At 47.2% G+C, this 20072-nt stretch overlaps 1 protein-coding gene across 2 annotated transcripts in view; it reads right to left on the bottom strand.

Annotated features, from left to right (window-relative positions):
- The window catches only part of LOC139390826 (cyclin-dependent kinase 14-like), a 211148-nt gene that overhangs the window by 14845 nt on the left and 176231 nt on the right, over positions 1–20072 (bottom strand). The window lies entirely within an intron of this gene.

Below are 20072 nucleotides of genomic sequence, written 5' to 3'. Positions count from 1 at the left end.
CTGCGCCCACCCCCATCCTCTAAAGCACTGCGCCCACCCTCTGACTCTAAAGCACTGCGCCCACCCTCAGACTCTAAAGCACTGCGCCCACCCCCAGCCTCTAAAGCACTGCGCCCACCCCCAGCCTCTAAAGCACTGCGCCCACCCCCAGCCTCTAAAGCACTGCGCCCACCCTCAGCCTCTAAAGCACTGCGCCCACCCCCATCCTCTAAAGCACTGCGCCCACCCTCAGCCTCTAAAGCACTGCGCCCACCCCCATCCTCTAAAGCACTGCGCCCACCCTCAGCCTCTAAAGCACTGCGCCCACTAAAGACGCCGCCAGTGTCAAACTATTTCTGGGGCGAGAGCATCGAGCGGTTACTATATTCTCCTCCCATAAATCACCGTTGGTTTAAGGGGTGTATTTTATGTCTGAGGCCTGGCTGATTTCCCCCTTGTAGGGTTTCTGTCAGTAAGGACATGGAAACACAGCTGAGAAGAAGACAGGAGGAGGAGAGGAAGAGAGGAGGAGGAGAGGAAGAGAGGAGGAGAGGAAGACAGGAAGAGAGGAGGATAGAAAGAGTGGAGGAGAGGAAGAGAGGAGGAGAGGAAGACAGGAAGAGAGGAGGATAGAAAGAGAAGAGGAGAGAAGGAGAGGAAAAGAGGAGGACAGGAAGACAGGAGGAGGAGAGGAGAGGAGAAAAGAAGAAGAGGGTGAGAGCTATTGGTTAGGCGCCTGCCTGTAGTGTGACAGCGGAGAATGCCACTGTGCTTGTGTGTGTGTGTGTGAGTTTCTCCCTGCTACAGTATCTAACCCTGTTGTAAATCAGTAGACCTCCTGCTGGGAGCAGGCCATTAACAGACCAGCCCGACACTATAACACAAAGACCACCATCAACCCCCATTAAAACACACAGCGCCCCCATTCATCTCTAGTCACACCGCCACAACTCTCTCCCTCCATGGACCTAATGGTTGTGTGAGTGTGTGTGAGTGAGTGTGTGTGTGTGTGTGTGTGATGGGATCCTCCATAACTCTCTCCCTCCATGGACCTAATGGTTGTGTGTGTGTGTGTGTGTGTGTGTGTGTGTGTGTGTGTGTGTGTGTGTGTGTGTGTGTGTGTGGGTGTGTGTGTGTGTGTGTGTGGGGGTGGGTGTGTGTGATGGGATGCTCCATAACTCTCCAACCATGGAGAGGTAATGGATATGTACAAGGCTGTGCTCCACTCGGTCTTCCCCTTCACAGTGTCCTCCCTCCTAGAGGGAAATGACTGCTACATTGTGGATGTCTGACAGGCCTTGTGAGGGTTAAGTGGCTTTTGGAGGATTGTAAAGAGCCAAAGCAAACATCTATTGGAGTTAGAAGAGACTATCCAGTGGTACTACTAATGCCTAGTGTAAATAGACCCAGTCAGTCCTCCAGTCCCATGGAGCAGCTCCTCTGGTGTCTGAGTCTGTGATACGTACAGGAGGCTGTGATACGTACAGGATGCTGTGATACGTACAGGATGCTGTGATACGTACAGGAGGCTGTGATACGTACAGGAGGCTGTGATACGTACAGGAGGCTGTGATACGTATAGGAGGCTGTGATACGTACAGGAGGCTGTGATACGTACAGGAGGCTGTGATACGTACCGGAGGCAGACAGTAGCTAAGACAGCCTGCTCTAGCCTAATGCAGACTATGGACAAGGGCTTTACAGTTCATTTGCATATTCATGTTTGAATAATGATGCTACAATATTCTATTTTATTATATACACGGTCCTGTATGGTAGAGCATGGCGCTTGAAACGCCAGGATAGTGGGTTTGATTCCCAGAGCCACACATACACATACAAATGAATGCACGGATGACTGTAAGTCGCTTTGGATAAATGTGTCTGCTAAATGGCAAATATTATTATTCTATTGTATACATGGATCTGATGCAGTACATTATACGTGCACAGTTCTATATAGAACACTACAGATTACAGCTGGCTTGCAGTAAGTAGATCAAGAAGGAAGTTGACGTCTTCCCGCCAGGGCCCAAACTAAGGACATGCCCCTGTTTGCTCTTCCCATATAACACTACAGCGACAGTACATATGGACAGACAACCTCACTCACCCTCTCTCCATCCCTACCTCTATCCCACTCTGTCTATCATGACTTACTACTGTAAAACTACCTGGTTCTACCAAAACTCCCCCTGCCCTTTCCACCCTAACCCAGCAGCCAGAGCTCCAGCTAGCCACACACCCATACACACACATTAACACTTAGCTGGCTAAATCACACCCAGTAGAGAAATGAAAGCAGAACCATTAGCATGGACATAGGATTAGCTATGTTTGCATCATGGCTGAAGTGGGAAGTGATGCACCTTAGAGTTAAGGTCACTGTCTGCCCCAACACAACACCCTCAGAGTTAAAGTCACTGTCTACCCCAACACAACACCCTCAGAGTTAAGGTCACTGTCTACCCCAACACAACACCCTCAGAGTTAAGGTCACTGTCTGCCCCAACACAATACCCTCAGAGTTAAGGTCACTGTCTACCCCAACACAACACCCTCAGAGTTAAGGTCACTGTCTACCCCAACACAACACCCTCAGAGTTAAGGTCACTGTCTACCCCAACACAACACCCTCAGAGTTAAGGTCACTGTCTGCCCCAACACAATACCCTCAGAGTTAAGGTCACTGTCTACCCCAACACAACACCCTCAGAGTTAAGGTCACTGTCTGCCCCAACACAATACCCTCAGAGTTAAGGTCACTGTCTACCCCAACACAACACCCTCAGAGTTAAGGTCACTGTCTGCCCCAACACAATACCCTCAGAGTTAAGGTCACTGTCTACCCCAACACAACACCCTCAGAGTTAAGGTCACTGTCTACCCCAACACAACACCCTCAGAGTTAAGGTCACTGTCTACCCCAACACAACACCCTCAGAGTTAAGGTCACTGTCTACCCCAACACAACACCCTCAGAGTAAACCCTGTTACGGATGATGCGAATTCTCGCAGCTTTTCGCAACTTTTTGTTAAAAATCGCGCAACATTTCAACGTCCTGCTACTCATGCCAGGAATATAGTATATGCATATGATAAGTATGTGTGTATAGAAAACTCTCTAAAGTTTCTAAAACTGGTTAAATCATGTCTGTGGCTATAACAGAACGTGTTCAGGAGTAAAAATCCCAGGGAAAACTGTTCACCAAAAACACAAAAAAATATTCATCTGCCAGTCTTTGATTTGTCTAAGGCGATAGAAAATACATGAGGTTCCGTTTACAACGCCTACAGCTTCCAGACGATGTCGCCCATACTGGCATTTCGTTGCAAGTTTATCCTTGGTGGGATGACGTATAGGCACTTCCTGTCTTGGGGTGCACCCAGGAAATTATGAAAGTGAAAAAAATGGACGATGATTTCAAGACTTGCTGCTATCGAATACAGATCGCCCCGTGATCAATTTTATCGATTATTAACATGTATTAATACCTAAAGTTGGTTTACAAAAGTAGTTTGAAGTGATTTGTAAAAGTTTATACGCAACTTTTTTTATTTTAAAAAGTGACGTTGCGTCTTGTAAAGTTGAATTTTCTTGGATCAGACAGCCTTCAAAAATGGACATTTCGGGCATACTTTGACGGATTTAATCGGGAAAAAGACCCAATTGTGATGTTTATGCGACATATAGGAGTGCCAACAAAGAAGCTCGTCAAAGGTAATGAATGTTTTATATTTTATTTCTGCGTTTTGTGTAGCGCCGGCTACCGCAAAATCTTTTGTTTAGGTCTCGTTCAGGTATTTTGGGGGGTGCATGCTATCAGATAATAGCTTCTCATGCTTTCGCCGAAAAGCATTTTACAAATCTGACATGTTGGCTAGATTCACAAAGAGTGTAGCTTTAATTGAGTACCTTGCATGTGTGTTTTAATGAAAGTTTGAGTTTTATCGAGTACTACGAGTGGCGCTCTGAAATTTCCGCTGACTTTGGTTCCTGTACAGGAACCACAATACGTAAGAGGTTTTAAGGTCACTGTCTACCCCAACACAACACCCTCAGAGTTAAGGTCACTGTCTGCCCCAACACAACACCCTCAGAGTTAAGCTCACTGTCTGCCCCAACACAACACCCTCAGCCTGAGATAAACTCTCATTACTATCAGGACATCACACAGGCACAGACACACTAAAGACACTTATTAAGCTTCACAGATTCTCTCTTTTAAAGGAACAGCTACAGTAGTAAATTCAAAGTTTTGTGAGATGGCGATGGATGGTGTGCTTTGTGAGGTGAAGGAAAACAAGGGTCTGGAAACTTTGCTTAATGAGCAGCTTAAATGTTTCATTAGAGGGCCGTTAGTATTGTGGAGCCAATTTAGACCTCCGCCAGCCAAACCCACGGCGAAAAGAACAATTAACTACACCATCCACTCTCACGACAACTTCAGTAGCTCGCTGCCTTTGTGTGTGTTTAACGTTTGTGTGCGTAAAGTGAGAGTGGGTAAAGTGTGTGTGTGTGTGTCTGTGTGTGTAAAACATGAATAAAGGAAAGAGAAGGAGAGAGGAGGAGACAGGAGGAAAGAGAAGGAGAGAGGAGGAGAGAGGGGGAAAGAGGAGGAGGGAGGAGGAAAGAGAAGGAGAGAGGGGGAAAGAGGAGGAGAGAGGAGACAGGAGACAGGAGGAAAGAGGAGGAGAGAGGAGACAGGAGACAGGAGGAAAGAGGAGGAGAGAGGAGACAGGAGGAAAGAGGAGGAGAGAGGAGACAGGAGGAAAGAGGAGGAGAGAGAAGGAGACAGGAGGAAAGAGGAGGAAAGAGAAGGAGAGAGGGGGAAAGAGGAGGAGAGAGGAGGAAAGATAAGGTGAGAGGAGGAGACAGGAAGAAAGAGGAGGAGAGAGGAGACAGGAGACAGGAGGAAAGAGGAGGAGAGAGGAGACAGGAGGAAAGAGGAGGAGAGAGAAGGAGACAGGAGGAAAGAGGAGGAAAGAGAAGGAGAGAGGGGGAAAGAGGAGGAGAGAGGAGGAAAGATAAGGTGAGAGGAGGAGACAGGAAGAAAGAGGAGGAGAGAGGAGACAGGAGACAGGAGGAAAGAGAAGGAGAGAGGAGACAGGAGGAAAGAGGAGGAGAGAGAAGGAGACAGGAGGAAAGAGGAGGAAAGAGAAGGAGATTGGAGGAGGAGAGAGGAGGTAGGAAGTATCCCTCTAAACTCAGAGACCGCCCTGGTTCTTTCTCCGTCCAGCCCAGCCTAGGCCCAGGGGTTTATGGGTAGGCTGCTATTGGAGGATCAGTCTGCTGTGTACTACTGCTTCTGTTCTGTAAACTACTGGAGTACGGTCGCTGTGGAGGAATGATCTAAGGAGAAGCTACTAGTATCACATTCACTGTGGAGCTACGTTCTGCCTGGAAAATGCATTGGGAAAAGCATAGGTTTCTACGCTTCATCAGATACAGATGAAGTGCAAGGACAAGGACAGGGAAAGATGCTGAGGTACATAATGGATGTTATAGGACTTCTCATTTCCATAACCATGAGAGGAGTGTGCTGAGTCGATGGAGGGAATGATCCACCCTTTAGCCTCTAGTGGGGTGTCTCTCTCTCTGCCCCCTCTGGGTCTCGTTTAGCTGCCAGAGCCCTTCCTCCCTCCATCCACATAGGAGTAAACAACAGAGCAAGATTGGGCTTGGCGTTGGTCTCCCCCAGGACCCTGAGCGATCTGGCAGAGAGGTGTCTGTTTAGCGTCTGTCAGAAAAAGACACGATGGAGCCAAAGGGAGGTTCAGTTACATCAGCACTGGGATAGGAGGCCCTGTCATCTCACTGCCACGCACCGCCTGGGGCGACACTCATGCACGCACGCGCACACACACATTCACAGAAACACACACACAAATGAGAAAATATGCACACACACACACACACACACCAAATCACGGCCCCTTCTCTTCACTTGTCATGGAGCTCACACCTGAGCTCGGATCTGCTGGGATGTGACAGAATACAATAGCTCAGCGGACAGCACCCTGTACACTTCTCACATAACATGGTTTGGCTATATATATATATATATATATATAAATACACTGCTAAAAAAAATTAAGGGAACACTAAAACAACACATCCTAGATCTGAATGAATGAAATATTCGTATTAAATACTTTTTTTCTTTACATAGTTGAATGTGCTGACAACAAAATCACACAAAAATTATCAATGGAAATTAAATTTATCAACCGATGGAGGTCTGGATTTGGAGTCACACTCAAAATTAAAGTGGAAAACCACACTACAGGCTGATCCAAAATGATGTAATGTCCTTAAAACTAGTCAAAATGAGGCTCAGTAGTGTGTGTGGCCTCCACGTACCTGTATGACCTCCCTACAGTGCCTGGGCATGCTCCTGATGAGGTGGCGGATGGTCTCCTGAGGGATCTCCTCCCAGACCTGGACTAAAGCATCCGCCAACTCCTGGACAGTCTGTGGTGCAATGTGGCGTTGGTGGATGGAGCGAGACATGATGTCCCAGATGTGCTCAATTGGATTCAGGTCTGGGGAACGGGCGGGCCAGTCCATAGCATCAATGCCTTCCTCTTGCAGGAACTGCTGACACACTCCAGCCAGATGAGGTCTAGCATAGTCTTGCATTAGGAGGAACCCAGGGCCAACCGCACCAGCATATGGTCTCAAAAGGGGTCTGAGGATCTCATCTCGGTACCTAACACACCATGACTGACCCACCGCCAAACCGGTCATGTAGGAGGATGTTGCAGGCAGCATAACGTTCTCCACGGCGTCTCCATACTGTCACGTCTGTCACATGTGCTCAGTGTGAACCTGCTTTCATCTGTGAAGAGCACAGGGCGCCAGTGGCGAATTTGCCAATCTTGGTGTTCTCTGGCAAATGCCAAACGTCCTGCACGGTGTTGGGCTGTAAGCACAACCCCCACCTGTGGACGTCGGGCCCTCATACCACCCTCATGGAGTCTGTTTCTGACCGTTTGAGCAGACACATGCACATTTGTGGCCTGTTGGAGGTCATTTTGCAGGGCTCTGGCAGTGCTCCTCCTGCTCCTCCTTGCACAAAGGCGGAGGTAGCGGTCCTGCTGCTGGGTTGTTTGCCTCCTACGGCCTCCTCCACGTCTCCTGATGTACTGGCCTGTCTCCTGGTAGCGCCTCCATGGTCTGGACACTACGCAAACCTTCTTGCCACAGCTCGCATTGATGTGCCATCCTGGATGAGCTGCACTACCTGAGCCACTTGTGTGGGTTGTAGACTCCGTTTCATGCTACCACTAGAGTGAAAGCACCACCAGCATTCAAAAGTGACCAAAACATCAGCCAGGAAGCATAGGAACTGAGAAGTGGTCTGTGGTCAGCACCTGCAGAACCACTCCTTTATTGGGGGTGTCTTGCTAATTCCCTATAATTTCCACCTGTTGTCTATCCCATTTGCATAACAGCATGTGAAATGTATTGTCAATCAGTGTTGCTTCCTAAGTGGACAGTTTGATTTCACAGAAGTGTGATTGACTTGGAGTTACATTGTGTTGTTTAAGTGTTCCCTTTATTTTTTGAGCAGTATATATATATATATACAGAGAGAGAGAGAGAGAGAGAGAGAGAGAGAGAGAGAGAGAGAGTTGATGTTCTACAGAGGGGGAGAGGCCAGATGTTTGACAGCTAAGATGGTTTAAATAGTAGGGTTTTGTATACTGTAAGTTACATTAACACATTCAGTGGGTGTAGAGCACAGTACACACTACTGTAATATACAGTTACAGTATTGTTTGAGGGTGTGCTTCAGCAGCGGTGCATATCCTCTCTCTCTCTCTCTCTCTCTCTCTCTCTCTCTCTCTCTCTCTCTCTCTCTCTCTCTCTCTCTCTCTCTCTCTCTCTCTCTCTCTCTCTCTCTCTCTCTCTCTCTCTCTCTCTCTCTCTCTCTCTCTCTCTCTCTCTCTCTCTCTCTCTCTCTCTCTCTCTCTCTCTCTCTCTCTCTCTCTCTCTCTCTCTCTCTCTCTCTCTCTCTCTCTCTCTCATACGGAGAATCCCACCAAATCTCAGTTTTTCTAATATTCAGTGACAACAGACCTTTAAATACCTGCAGTTGGAGCCACTCTAAGCCATCCAGCCCTCCTCTCCCCTCCTCTTTCCTCCCCTCCCCTCCTCTTCCCTCCCCTCCCCTCCTCTTCCCCCCTCTCCCCTCCCCTCCCATCCTCTCCCCTACTCTTCCCTTCCCTCCTCTTGCCTCCCATCCCCTCCTCTTCCCTCTCCTCTCCTCTTCCCTCCCCTCCTCTTCCCTCCCCTCCTCTCCCCTACTCTTCCCTTCCCTCCCCCCTTCCCTCCCCTCCTCTTCCCTCACCTCCCCTCCTCTTCCCTCCCCTTCCCTCCTCTCCTCTCCTCTGCCCTCCCCTCCTCTTCTCTTCCCTCCCCTCCCCTCCTCTGCCCTCCTCTCCCATCCTCTTCCCTCCCCTCCCCTCCTCTTCCATCCCCTCCCATCCTCTCCCCTACTCTTCCCTTCCCTCCTCTTCCCTCCCCTCCTCTCTCCTTCCCTCCTTTCCCCTCCCCTCCTCTCCTTTTCCCTCCTCTTCCCTCCTCTTCCCTCCCCAGCCCAGTCTTGAGGGCAGGTTCTTAGGGGTGGAGACCCAGAGGATGAAATAGGGATTTAGACCCAGATCCAGAGGGGGGTAAGACCAGAGGCCTGCTGGGTTTAGTCCTGGGCTGGGCTGGGACCCTCAGGCACTCTCTGACGATCTGTATCTGACAAAGAGAATCTGTTCCTCTCCCTCTACTCTCTGAAACAGAGCCTCTCATACTCACACAACTCTGAACAGCCAACTGAAGAACAAATTGAACCAATTCATCAGCGCAGACGTCCCTTATGGATACATTGTGTGTGTGTGAGTGAGTGAGTGAGTGAAATCGCCAAGGTATCTGGACAGTTCACAGGAGGTAAAACAGACAGAATACTGAGAAGAGGAGTTCTGAGATGTGGGGATAGAATGGTTTAAAGGACAGCGGCAGAGTCAAACCCCAGCTGGAGAGACTAGTGGGGTTAGGACACTAGCAGACGAAGCTGTGTCCTAAATGCAACTCTACAACAGCCCACCCCCTTATGGCTCTGGTCAAAAGTAGTGCACTATATAGGGGATAGGGTGCCATTTGGGATGCACCCCGAGTCTCTAGTGGCTGAGTAACTTTAGACCTTTGTGGTGTTGCACAGAACTTACTATACTCTTCTGTTTTGGTTTCCTGCATGCTCAACTTCCCACACTGGCCGGAGAGTTCACAGAACTTACTATACTCCTCTGTTTTGGTTTCCTGCATGCACAACTTCCCACACTGGCCGGAGAGTTCACAGAACTTACTATACTCCTCTGTTTTGGTTTCCTGCATGCTCAACTTCCCACACTGGCCGGAGAGTTCACAGATCACATTGAACACTTTTGGAAATATGTAATGGATGGTTTTGTTGAAAAGACAACTGCAAGGTCAGATTATCACTGTTGTGAGGTGACTTTCTTATAATTCACATCTTGTTTGTCTGGCCAGACTCCAAAGAGCAACGAGAGGGCGTTGACCTCCTAGAGCGGAGGACAATTGTTTTACAAACTACACACTTGACATTGTGCCCAAAATCCGTTCCAAGTCTGAATGTGTGCACTGCCTGCTTACTACATTACCTCTCACAGCAGTCTCAGTCTACTATATGTGCTCCAACTGTCACGAACGTTGTTGTAAGAATCTGACCAAAATGCAGCGTGGGTTGGGTTCATCATCTTTATTTAACGTAAACCGGCAAAAAAAACAAGAAAGAAGAAAGAATGGAACGTGAAGCTATGCAGTGCTCAAGGCAACTATACACAAACAAGATCCCACAACAAACAGGTGGGAAAAAGCGGCATAAATATGATCCCCAATCAGAGACAACGATAGCCTCTGATTGGGAACCATACCAAGCCAACCTAGAAATAAAGAAACTAGAATGCTCACCCTAGTGACACCCCGACCTAACCAAAATAGAGAATAAAGGATCTCTAAAGTCAGGGCGTGACAGTACCCTCCCCCAAAGGTGCGGACTCCGGCCGCAAAACCTGACTCTTTGGGGGGGGGTCCGGGTGGGTATCTAGCCTCGGTGGCGGCTCCGGTGCGGGACGTAGACCCCGCTCCACTCGCAGATCCGCCTGCTTCGGTGGTGACTCTGGTGCGGGGATCGTTGCTGGAGGAACCGAGCCGTGGATCATCGCCGGGGACTCCGGACCGTGGATCGTCCCCGGAGGAACCGAGCCGTGGATTGTCACCGGGGACTCTGGACTGGAAACCCTCGCAGGAGGCTCCTGACTGGGAACCCTCGCAGGAGGCTCCAGACTGGGAACCGTCGCTGGGGGCTCCGGACTGGGAAACCGTCGCTGGAGGCTCCGGACTGGGAAACCGTCGCTGGAGGCTCCGGACTGGGAAACCGTCGCTGGAGGCTCCGGACTGGGAAACCGTCGCTGGAGGCTCCGGACTGGGAAACCGTCGCTGGAGGCTCCGGACTGCAGACCATCACTGGAGGCTCTGGACTGAAGACTGTCGCTGGAGGTGTACCAGGCTGGGGAGACGCACTGGAGGCCTGGTGCGTGGAGCTGGCCAGGGCGTACCGGGCTGTGGAGGCGCACTGAAGGTCTGGAGCGTAAAGCTGGCACAACGTGTCCTGGACAGACGACAACCTTCGCATGGCAAGTGCGGGGAGCTGGCACAGAACGTACCGGGCTGTGGAGGTGCACTGGAGACACGGTGTGTAGAACCGGCACACATTGTACCGGAACGATGACACTCTCCTCAAAGCGAGTGCGGAGAGCTGGCACAGGTGGCATCGGATGGCTAACACGCTCCTCAGGGCGACTGTCTTGCCTCTCCAGCCAAACCTACAGGTCTTCCGCTTCACTCTCCACATTTTGCCAACCACTCCTCAAAGGTCTATCTCACCCCTCCGTTCACTCTCTCTCAATCTATCCATCGCTTCCTCCATGGTCTCTGACTCACCCCTCAGCGTCACCGACCACTCCGTGTGCCCCCCCAAACTTTTTCGAGGCTGCTTCTTGGGCCTACGTCGTGGCCGCGAACCCCGATGTCGTCACTGTCCCTCCTTCGCTGCCTCCGCCTGCTTCCATGGCAGGCTTTTGTCTCCTGCAATTATTTTGTCCCAAGTCCAGGATGTTCTCCACTCCTGGCTTTCTTCCCAGGCCCAGGATCCCTGCTCCTCCTGGGCACGCTGCTTGGTCCGTGGGTGTTGGGATCTTCTGTCACAAATGTTGTTGTAAGAATCGGACCAAAATGCAGCGTGGGTTGGGTTCATCATCTTTATTTAACGTGAACCGTCAAAAAACAATAAAGAAGAAAGAAAGGAACGTGAAGCTATGCAGTGCTCAAGGCAACTATACACAAACAAGATCCCGCAACAAACAGGGGGGAAAAAGCTGCCTAAATATGATCCCCAATCATAGACAACGATAGACAGCTGCCTCTGATTGGGAACCATACCAAGCCAACCTAGAAATAAAGAAACTAGAATGCCCACGCTAGTCACACCCAGACCTAACCAAAATAGAGAATAAAAGATCTCTAAGGTCAGGGCGTGACACCAACATTAAGCTCTATGTCAATATACAATATGTTCTGTCTCAATATACAATATGTTCTGTCTCAATATACAATATGTTCTGTCTCAATATACAATATGTTCTGTCTCAATACACAATATGTTCTGTCTCAATATACAATATGTTCTGTCTCAATATACAATATGTTCTGTCTCAATATACAATATGTTCTGTCTCAATATACAATATGTTCTGTCTCAATACACAATATGTTCTGTCTCAATACACAATATGTTCTGTCTCAATACACAATATGTTCTGTCTCAAAATACAATATGTTCTGTCTCAATATACAATATGTTCTGTCTCAATATACAATATGTTCTGTCTCAATATACAATATGTTCTGTCTCAATATACAATATGTTATTTCTCAATATGCTGCTATCTCTATTAACACTGACTCATTTTTCCTCAGTCACGGTCCTCAGATGCAGAAGCATATTTACAGGGCCACAATGACAGGCCCAGAGCAACAGTCCCTCTACCTAACCAGCACTAAACAGGCCCAGAGCAACAGTCCCTCTCCCTAACCAGCACTAAACAGGCCCAGAGCAACAGTCCCTCTCCCAAACCAGCAGTAAACAGGCCCAGAGCAACAGTCCCTCTCTCCCTAACCAGCACTAAACAGGCCCAGAGCAACAGTCCCTCTCCTTAACCAGCATTAAACAGGCCCAGAGCAACAGTCCCTCTCCCTAACCAGCATTAAACATGTTACCACTTCACAATGACACGAACACATACACACACTCCACAGGGCTGGTGGCAGTGCAGGCTGAAAGCGGCTTTATTGTGCCCTAAACGGCTGAATTTAGTGAGGAAATGAGCTGGAACATACCGATCTATTTCTGTACATTCCCCCCCCCCCTCTCTCTCCCTGTAATGAGATTAAAGGCAAATGGACACACAGGGCATGACAGATATAGAGCTAATTTAGGAAAGGGGGGAGAGAGAGAGAAAGTAAGAAAGAGAGAGAGAATTAAAGAAAGAATGTGAGAGAATGAAATAAATATGTGTGTGTGGTGGGGTGTCTTGTGGTTGGGGACAGTCAGTGACACGTGGGGGGGGGGGGGGGGGGCATTGCTGGCTAAAGGTAGATCCTTATCGTACACGCACACACACACACGCACACACACACACACACACACACACAATGGATATGGTGACGTTATGGTGGTGGGATGGGAGAGGTTGGTCATGGCTGTCATGCACTATTATTAGGGAATGTTATGATGCACTGAAAACTCTCAAATAGCATGTAGCCTGTGGTAATAAGAGGTTACAAAGGTTTATGATCCCCTGTAACACTAAACATGTTTACACAGAGATACAGGTCACACTGGTTAGACAACAAACCATAGCCTTGTTGTTGAACAAAAGCACAACTGAAGACCTCAGGTAGCTAGCAGCTACCTCTATTAAACAAAAAAAAATATATCTCCATCATTATACTTTATCAAGGTTACAGTGGCATAGAAAGAGAGAAAGAGAAAGGAGAAAAGGGAGAGAAAGGAGAAAAAGAGAAAGGAGAGAGAAGGAAGGGAGGATAATTATAACATGGTATGTAATTAAGGCTGTAAAAAATCCCCTCCCTCCCAGCTGTAGCCCACTGGGTACATTCCATAATCCATATTCATATTCCGCTGAGCTGACACAGAAAGTGAACCAGTGCTGGAACGCTGAGGAGCCAACAGTGCCACTGGCATCATTATATATTCATTGGCCTAAGAGCCATGTGTGTGACTGGGTAGGCTGGTGTGTGTGACTGGGTAGGCTGATGTGTGTGACTGGGAGTGTGGACAGGTAGGTTGGTAGGTGCCCCAGTTTAAAGGACCAATGAGTCGGATAATGAACTCACTCTTTCGATCACACACACACACACACACACACACACACACACACACACACACACACACACACACACACACACACACACACACACACACACACACACACACACACACACATCCAACCTCACATACCTGAGCAGAGTGTAATGCTGTCAGTCCATCATCACAGCTGGTTCCTTAAATGGGAAAGGACGCATCCATCCACACCCTAATGTAAAGGTCACAGTAACAGGGGCAGGTGTGTGTGGGAAATAGGAGAGAGGATTCAAATAAAGCACTCCAAACATCGTTTATATGATGATGAGAACAACTTCTGGAGTGTTCAGCTGGCAGCTCAGTAAATAGAGAGTTATGTTGTTGGGTTTTGTTTATGAAGTTTTGGATGAGTTGCTGCAGGTGTTTTGGAGCGTTTGGGGCAGACAGCAGACGCAGGTCAGAGACAAACAGAGGGTTGGCATCAGAGCCTGCAGGCTGCAGCACACTAAGAGTGTAATAGGGCTGACTGCTCTCTGTTCATCTTCTCTTCTCTTCTCTCCTCTCCTATCTTACTTTTCAGCTCTACCCCACATCGCACACAAACCTCTGCCAAACATAGGCACGATGGATCCCGGGAAGATGCAGTTTAGACATTCTTTTCTAATTGGCAAGAAGTCTTGCAGATGTATTTAGAACGTTAACAGCGCTACATCGTTTATATTGTACGTTGGCTTTTGGCACAGACCAAACTAACCAGAAGCATCGAATGAGAGTATAGAATGGATATGTAGAACCAACAAAGAGAGGATAGACACAGTGGAGACAATGTAAACAAAGACAGAGATTCTGTGAACACTCGCCTGAATCCAGTGGAGGCTCCTCAGAGGAGGAAGGGGAGGACCATCCTCCTCAGTGAATTTCATAAAAATAAAAATAGTGAAACATTAAAATCCTTTTTAGATTAAACTATACTAAATATATTCACGTCACCAAATAATTGATTAAAACTCTGTTTAGGATGTGAACCCGTTAAGGATGCCCACATCTTCTAGTGTGTGTGTGTGTGTGTGTGTGTGTGTGTGTGTGTGTGTGTGTACTAATGTGTGCTTCAGTGTATGGTCAAATACGTCAATACAGCCTTTCGGGTGGTGCAGTGGTCTAAGGCACTGCATCACAGTGCTAGCTGTGCCACTAGAGGATCTGGTTCAAGTCCAGGCTCCAGCGAGCCGTGACCGGGAGACCCATGGGGCGGCGCACAATTGGTCCAGCATCGGCCCAGCGTTGTCCGGGTTAGGGGAGGGTTTGGCCGGCAGGGATGTCCATGTCCCATCGAACTCTAGCGACACCTGTCGCGGGTCGAGCGCATTGGTGTGGCTGGCTTCCGGGTTAAGTGGGCATTGTGTCAAGAAGCAGTATGGCTTGGTTGGGTTGTGTTTCGGAGAACGCACAGCTCTTGACCTTCGCCTCTCCCAAGTCCGTACGGGAGTTGCAGTGATGAGACAAGACTGTAACTACCAATTGGATACCACGTAATTGGGGAGAAAAAGGGGTAAAAAAATAATATGTCAATACAGGAACCTCATTAAACACAGTGACTCACTAAGCCTTGTACTCTCCCTATCAGCTAACCATTACTGGGAGATAGAGTCCCTACTCTGCCCTCAGTTTACTCAAGACTTCATACATACTGCAGCTAACTTGGTACTTGAGCTACATCACCTTCCAGAAAATGATTTTTACATTGCTCTGTTCATCATCTCTCTGTCTCTCTCCTGATCTCCCAGTCTTTCTCCTTGAGATGACATGACTTTATGTTGTTTCAGAGAAACTAATCTGTCTGTCGACAGACTGTAGGATGCGACGCCTGACGAGGAACTATGTTTCCGCTACGCTGATGTTTTGTCACTGATCACTTGGACAAATCCTGATTTTGCAGGTGCTTGCATCTTTCTAATTTCGAAAGAGGAGACATTTGACTTATAGGCTTCCCAGGAACTGGCTGAGAGTTTCTGTTAGAGCGGTGGAGAATTTGTTAGGCTTGTTAGTATATTTTCAAACATGTCTTACCGACAGCTTAATCGAGCATCTGACACAATTACGCAATATTTTAATTCTGGGTGTCAGAGATTACAGAGAAACCAACCGTTTATTGTCATAGGATAGACAACATTATCAGAATGGTGCTGCATGAAGGAAGCTGGACTGAAACTTGGGAGGAGGTGTTTTGTAGGCCTTCAGTTTACATTCTGTGTGATGAGGATGTAGTTCAGCATCTAGCACTACTCTGGAGAGAGCTATTGTCTAGTGTATTAATTAGTCAGTTTTGTGTAAGTATTACAATCCACATAGTTTAATGAACTACAGGCCATGATTAAGAGGTAGGGAGGAGTCAGAGAGGGAGGAATCTGCTTGGGAAATGTGTTGCATATTTCCATAATATTTAGACGCTCTTGCTCTTACTCTGGATAACTAAACAAAAAAGTTATCAGTAGTTGTATTTTGGACTTTAATTTATTCTAAAAGACTATGTTATGTTTTTATGGGGATTCAAATACTTCATCTACTATATGTTTTATTCATTTCCTAGCCAGAGGCCTGCAACTTAGGCAGCAAAGAGGGATATTTTCAATATAATACTAGCAGTTTCTCTGTAGATGGCACCATCTAGTTGTCACATGTCAAGAAACTTAGATACACTAAATACACTTTGAGAGGCTCTGTAGATAACTTTATTTTCTTTTCTTCTTTAGCCCTTTTTCTCTCCAATTTCGTGATATGCAATTGGTAGATACAGTCCTGTCCCATCGCTGAAACTCCCATACGGACTCGGGAGAGGCGAAAGTCGAGAGCCGTGCGTCCTCCAAAACCCAACCCAGCCAAGGCACAACGCCCGCTTAACCCAGAAGCACCAATGTGTCGGAAGAAACACTGTTCACCGTGTCAGCTTGCATTGCACCCGGCCCACCACAGGAGTCACTAGTGTGCGATGGGACAGGAACATCGATGCCAGCCAAACCCTCCCCTAACCTGGACGACGATAGGCCAATTGTGCGCCGCCCCATAGGTATCCCGGTCACGGCCCGGCTGCAGCAGAGCCTGGAATTGAACCAGGATCTCTAGCAGCACAGCTAGCTGTGGTGCCTTAGACCACTGCACCACTCAGAGGCCTCTATAACTTTTACTTGAAATGACAGCCTTTAATTTCCTTTTTTGAACAGTTGCCCTCTATTGACCAGGAGTTAGACTTTTGGCCAACGGGATACGGGAGGGAAGGGATAGTTTTTGTGTTTGTGTATATGTGTACTTGTGTGCATATGTCTATTATATACTATCTCCAATTGTACATTTGTAAAAGAAAATGGTAAAATCTGTTCAATTTGTAATTTGTGGACTAGTAACCGGAAGGTTGCAAGTTCAAATCCCGAGCTGACAAGGTACAAATCTGTCATTCTGCCCCTGAACAGGCAGTTAACCAACTGTTCCTAGGCCGTCATTGTAAATAAGAATTTGTTCTTAACTGACTTGCCTAGTTAAATAAAGGTCAAATAAATAAAAAATAGTTAATGTACAAAAGGGAAAATAAATGAATATAAATATGGGTTGTATTTACAATGGTGTTTGTTCTTCACTGGTTGCCCTTTTCTTGTGGGAACAGGTCACAAATCTTGCTGCTGTGATGCACACTGTGAGATTTCACCCAGTAGATATGGGAGTTCATCAAAACTGGAGTTGTTTTTTGAATTCTTTGTGGATCTGTGTCTCTAATATTGTCATACATTTGGCAGGAGGTTAGGAAGTGCAGCTCAGTTCCCACCTCATCTCTCTCTCGCGCTCCCCCCTCTCTCCTCTCCACTCCCCCTCTCTCCTCCCCTGCTGAGACCCCCTTCATGGCCTTGTCTGAAGCCAGAGCTGCTTACACAAACAATTATATTTTGGGGCTCTGAAAGAACCATCCCTTAGTTGGTCTCACTGCCAGAGCAGGCACACCACTCTGAACCCCCTCAACATACAACTCACACACTCATTACCAGACAGCAGTGTAGACTGGAACAGTATAGAGATTGTACAGTTGAACATGTATAGTATGGGTAGCTATGATAGTAGTGAGGGCTCACATAGATCATTACATAGTACCACGGAGCACTGTTCTTCAGAGAGGCCTGGAGGGAGTAAATGAGCACCAAAAAGGAAGTGTACAGTATATAAGTCTTAGAGTCTCCCCATGCTACAGTCTACAGTTTACAACGCTAGAGTATCCTGAAACAAGAGAATCACCACACTAGAGTATAAGACCAAAAGAATCGACCAATTAGAGAATAAGACCTAGAGTATCCCCACACTAAACTAACCCCACACTAAAGTATCCCCACACTAGAGCATAAAACCTAGAGTATCGCCACACTAGAGTATAAGACCTAGAGTATCCCCACACTAGAGTATCCAACCACTGCAGTATCCCCACACGAGAGCATAAGACCTAGAGTATCCACACATTAGAGTATCCCCACACTAGAGTATAAGAACTAGAGTATCCCCACACTAGAGTTTAAGACCTAGAGTATCCCCACACCAGAGTATCCCCACACTAGTGTATCCCCACACAAGAGTATCACCACACTAGAGAATAAAACCAAGAGTATCCCCACACTAGAGTATAAGACCTAGAGTATCCCCACACTAGAGTATAAGACCTAGAGTATCCACACACTGCAGTATCCCCACACAAGAGTATAAGACCTAGAGTATCCACACATTAGAGTATCCCCACACTAGAGTATAAGACCTAGAGTATCCACACACTGCAGTATCCCCACACAAGAGTATAAGACCTAGAGTATCCACACATTAGAGTATCCCCACACTAGAGTATAAGAACTAGAGTATCCCCACACTAGAGTATAAGACCTAGAGTATCCACACACTGCAGTATCCCCACACAAGAGTATAAGACCTAGAGTATCCACACATTAGAGTATCCCCACACTAGAGTATAAGACCTAGAGTATCCACACACTGCAGTATCCCCACACAAGAGTATAAGACCTAGAGTATCCACACATTAGAGTATCCCCACACTAGAGTATAAGACCTAGAGTATCCACACACTGCAGTATCCCCACACAAGAGTATAAGACCTAGAGTATCCACACACTAGAGTATCCCCACACTAGAGTACAACCAAACTAGAGAATAAGACCTAGAGTATCCCCACACTAGAGTATAAGACCTAGAGTATCCACACACTAGAGTATCCCCACACTAGAGTACAACCAAACTAGAGAATAAGACCTAGAGTATCCCCACACTAGAGTATAAGACCTAGAGTATCCACACACTAGAGTATCCCCACACTAGAGTACAACCAAACTAGAGAATAAGACCTAGAGTATCCCCACACTAGAGTATAAGATAGAGTATCCACACACTAGAGTATCCCCACACTAGAGTACAACCAAACTAGAGAATAAGACCTAGAGTATCCCCCACCACACTAGTATCCCCACACTAGAGTATAAGACCTAGAGTATTCCCACACTAGAGTATAAGACCTAGAGTATCCCCACACTAGAGTATAAGACCTAGAGTATCCCCACAGAGTATAGAGTATCCCCACACTAGAGTATAAGACCTAAGTATCCCCACACTATAGAGTATCCCCACACTAGAGTATAAGACCTATAGTATCCCCACACTAGAGTATCCCCACACTAAGACCTATAGTATCCCCACACTAGAGTATCCCCACACTAGAGTACAAGACCTAGAGTATCCCCACACTAGAGTATAAGACCTATAGTATCCCCACACTAGAGTATAAGACCTAGAGTATCCCCACACTAGAGTATAAGACCTATAGTATCCCCACACTAGAGTATAAGACCTATAGTATCCCCACACTAGAGTATAAGACCTATAGTATCCCCACACTAGAGTACAAGACCTATAGTATCCCCACACTAGAGTATAAGACCTATAGTATCCCCACACTAGAGTATAAGACCTATAGTATCCCCACACTAGAGTATAAGACCTATATTATCCCCACACTAGAGCATAAAACCTAGAGTATCCCCATACTAGAGTATAAGACCTAGAGTATCCCCACACTAGAGTATAAGACCTATAGTATCCCCACACTAGAGTATAAGACCTAGAGTATCCCCACACTAGAGTATAAGACCTAGAGTATCCCCACACTAGAGTATAAGACCTATAGTATCCCCACACTAGAGTATAAGACCTATAGTATCCCCACACTAGAGTATAAGACCTAGAGTATCCACACACTAGAGTATCCCCACACTAGAGTATAAGACCTAGAGTATCCCCACACTAGAGTATCCCCACACTAGAGTATAAGACCTAGAGTATCCCCACACTAGAGTATAAGACCTAGAGTATCCACACACTAGAGTATCCCCACACTAGAGTATAAGACCTAGAGTATCCCCACACTAGAGTATCCCCACACTAGAGTATAAGACCTAGAGTATCCCCACACTAGAGTATCCCCACACTAGAGTATAAGACCTATAGTATCCCCACACTAGAGTATCCCCACACTAGAGTACAAGACCTATAGTATCCCCACACTATAGTATCCCCACACTAGAGTATAAGACCTAGAGT

This window comes from Oncorhynchus clarkii, chromosome 3, assembly GCF_045791955.1.
Source record: "Oncorhynchus clarkii lewisi isolate Uvic-CL-2024 chromosome 3, UVic_Ocla_1.0, whole genome shotgun sequence".
Classification (NCBI taxonomy): domain Eukaryota; kingdom Metazoa; phylum Chordata; class Actinopteri; order Salmoniformes; family Salmonidae; genus Oncorhynchus; species Oncorhynchus clarkii.
The sequence above is the reverse complement of the archived record's forward strand: the minus strand, read 5'-3'. Positions and strand labels throughout refer to the sequence as shown.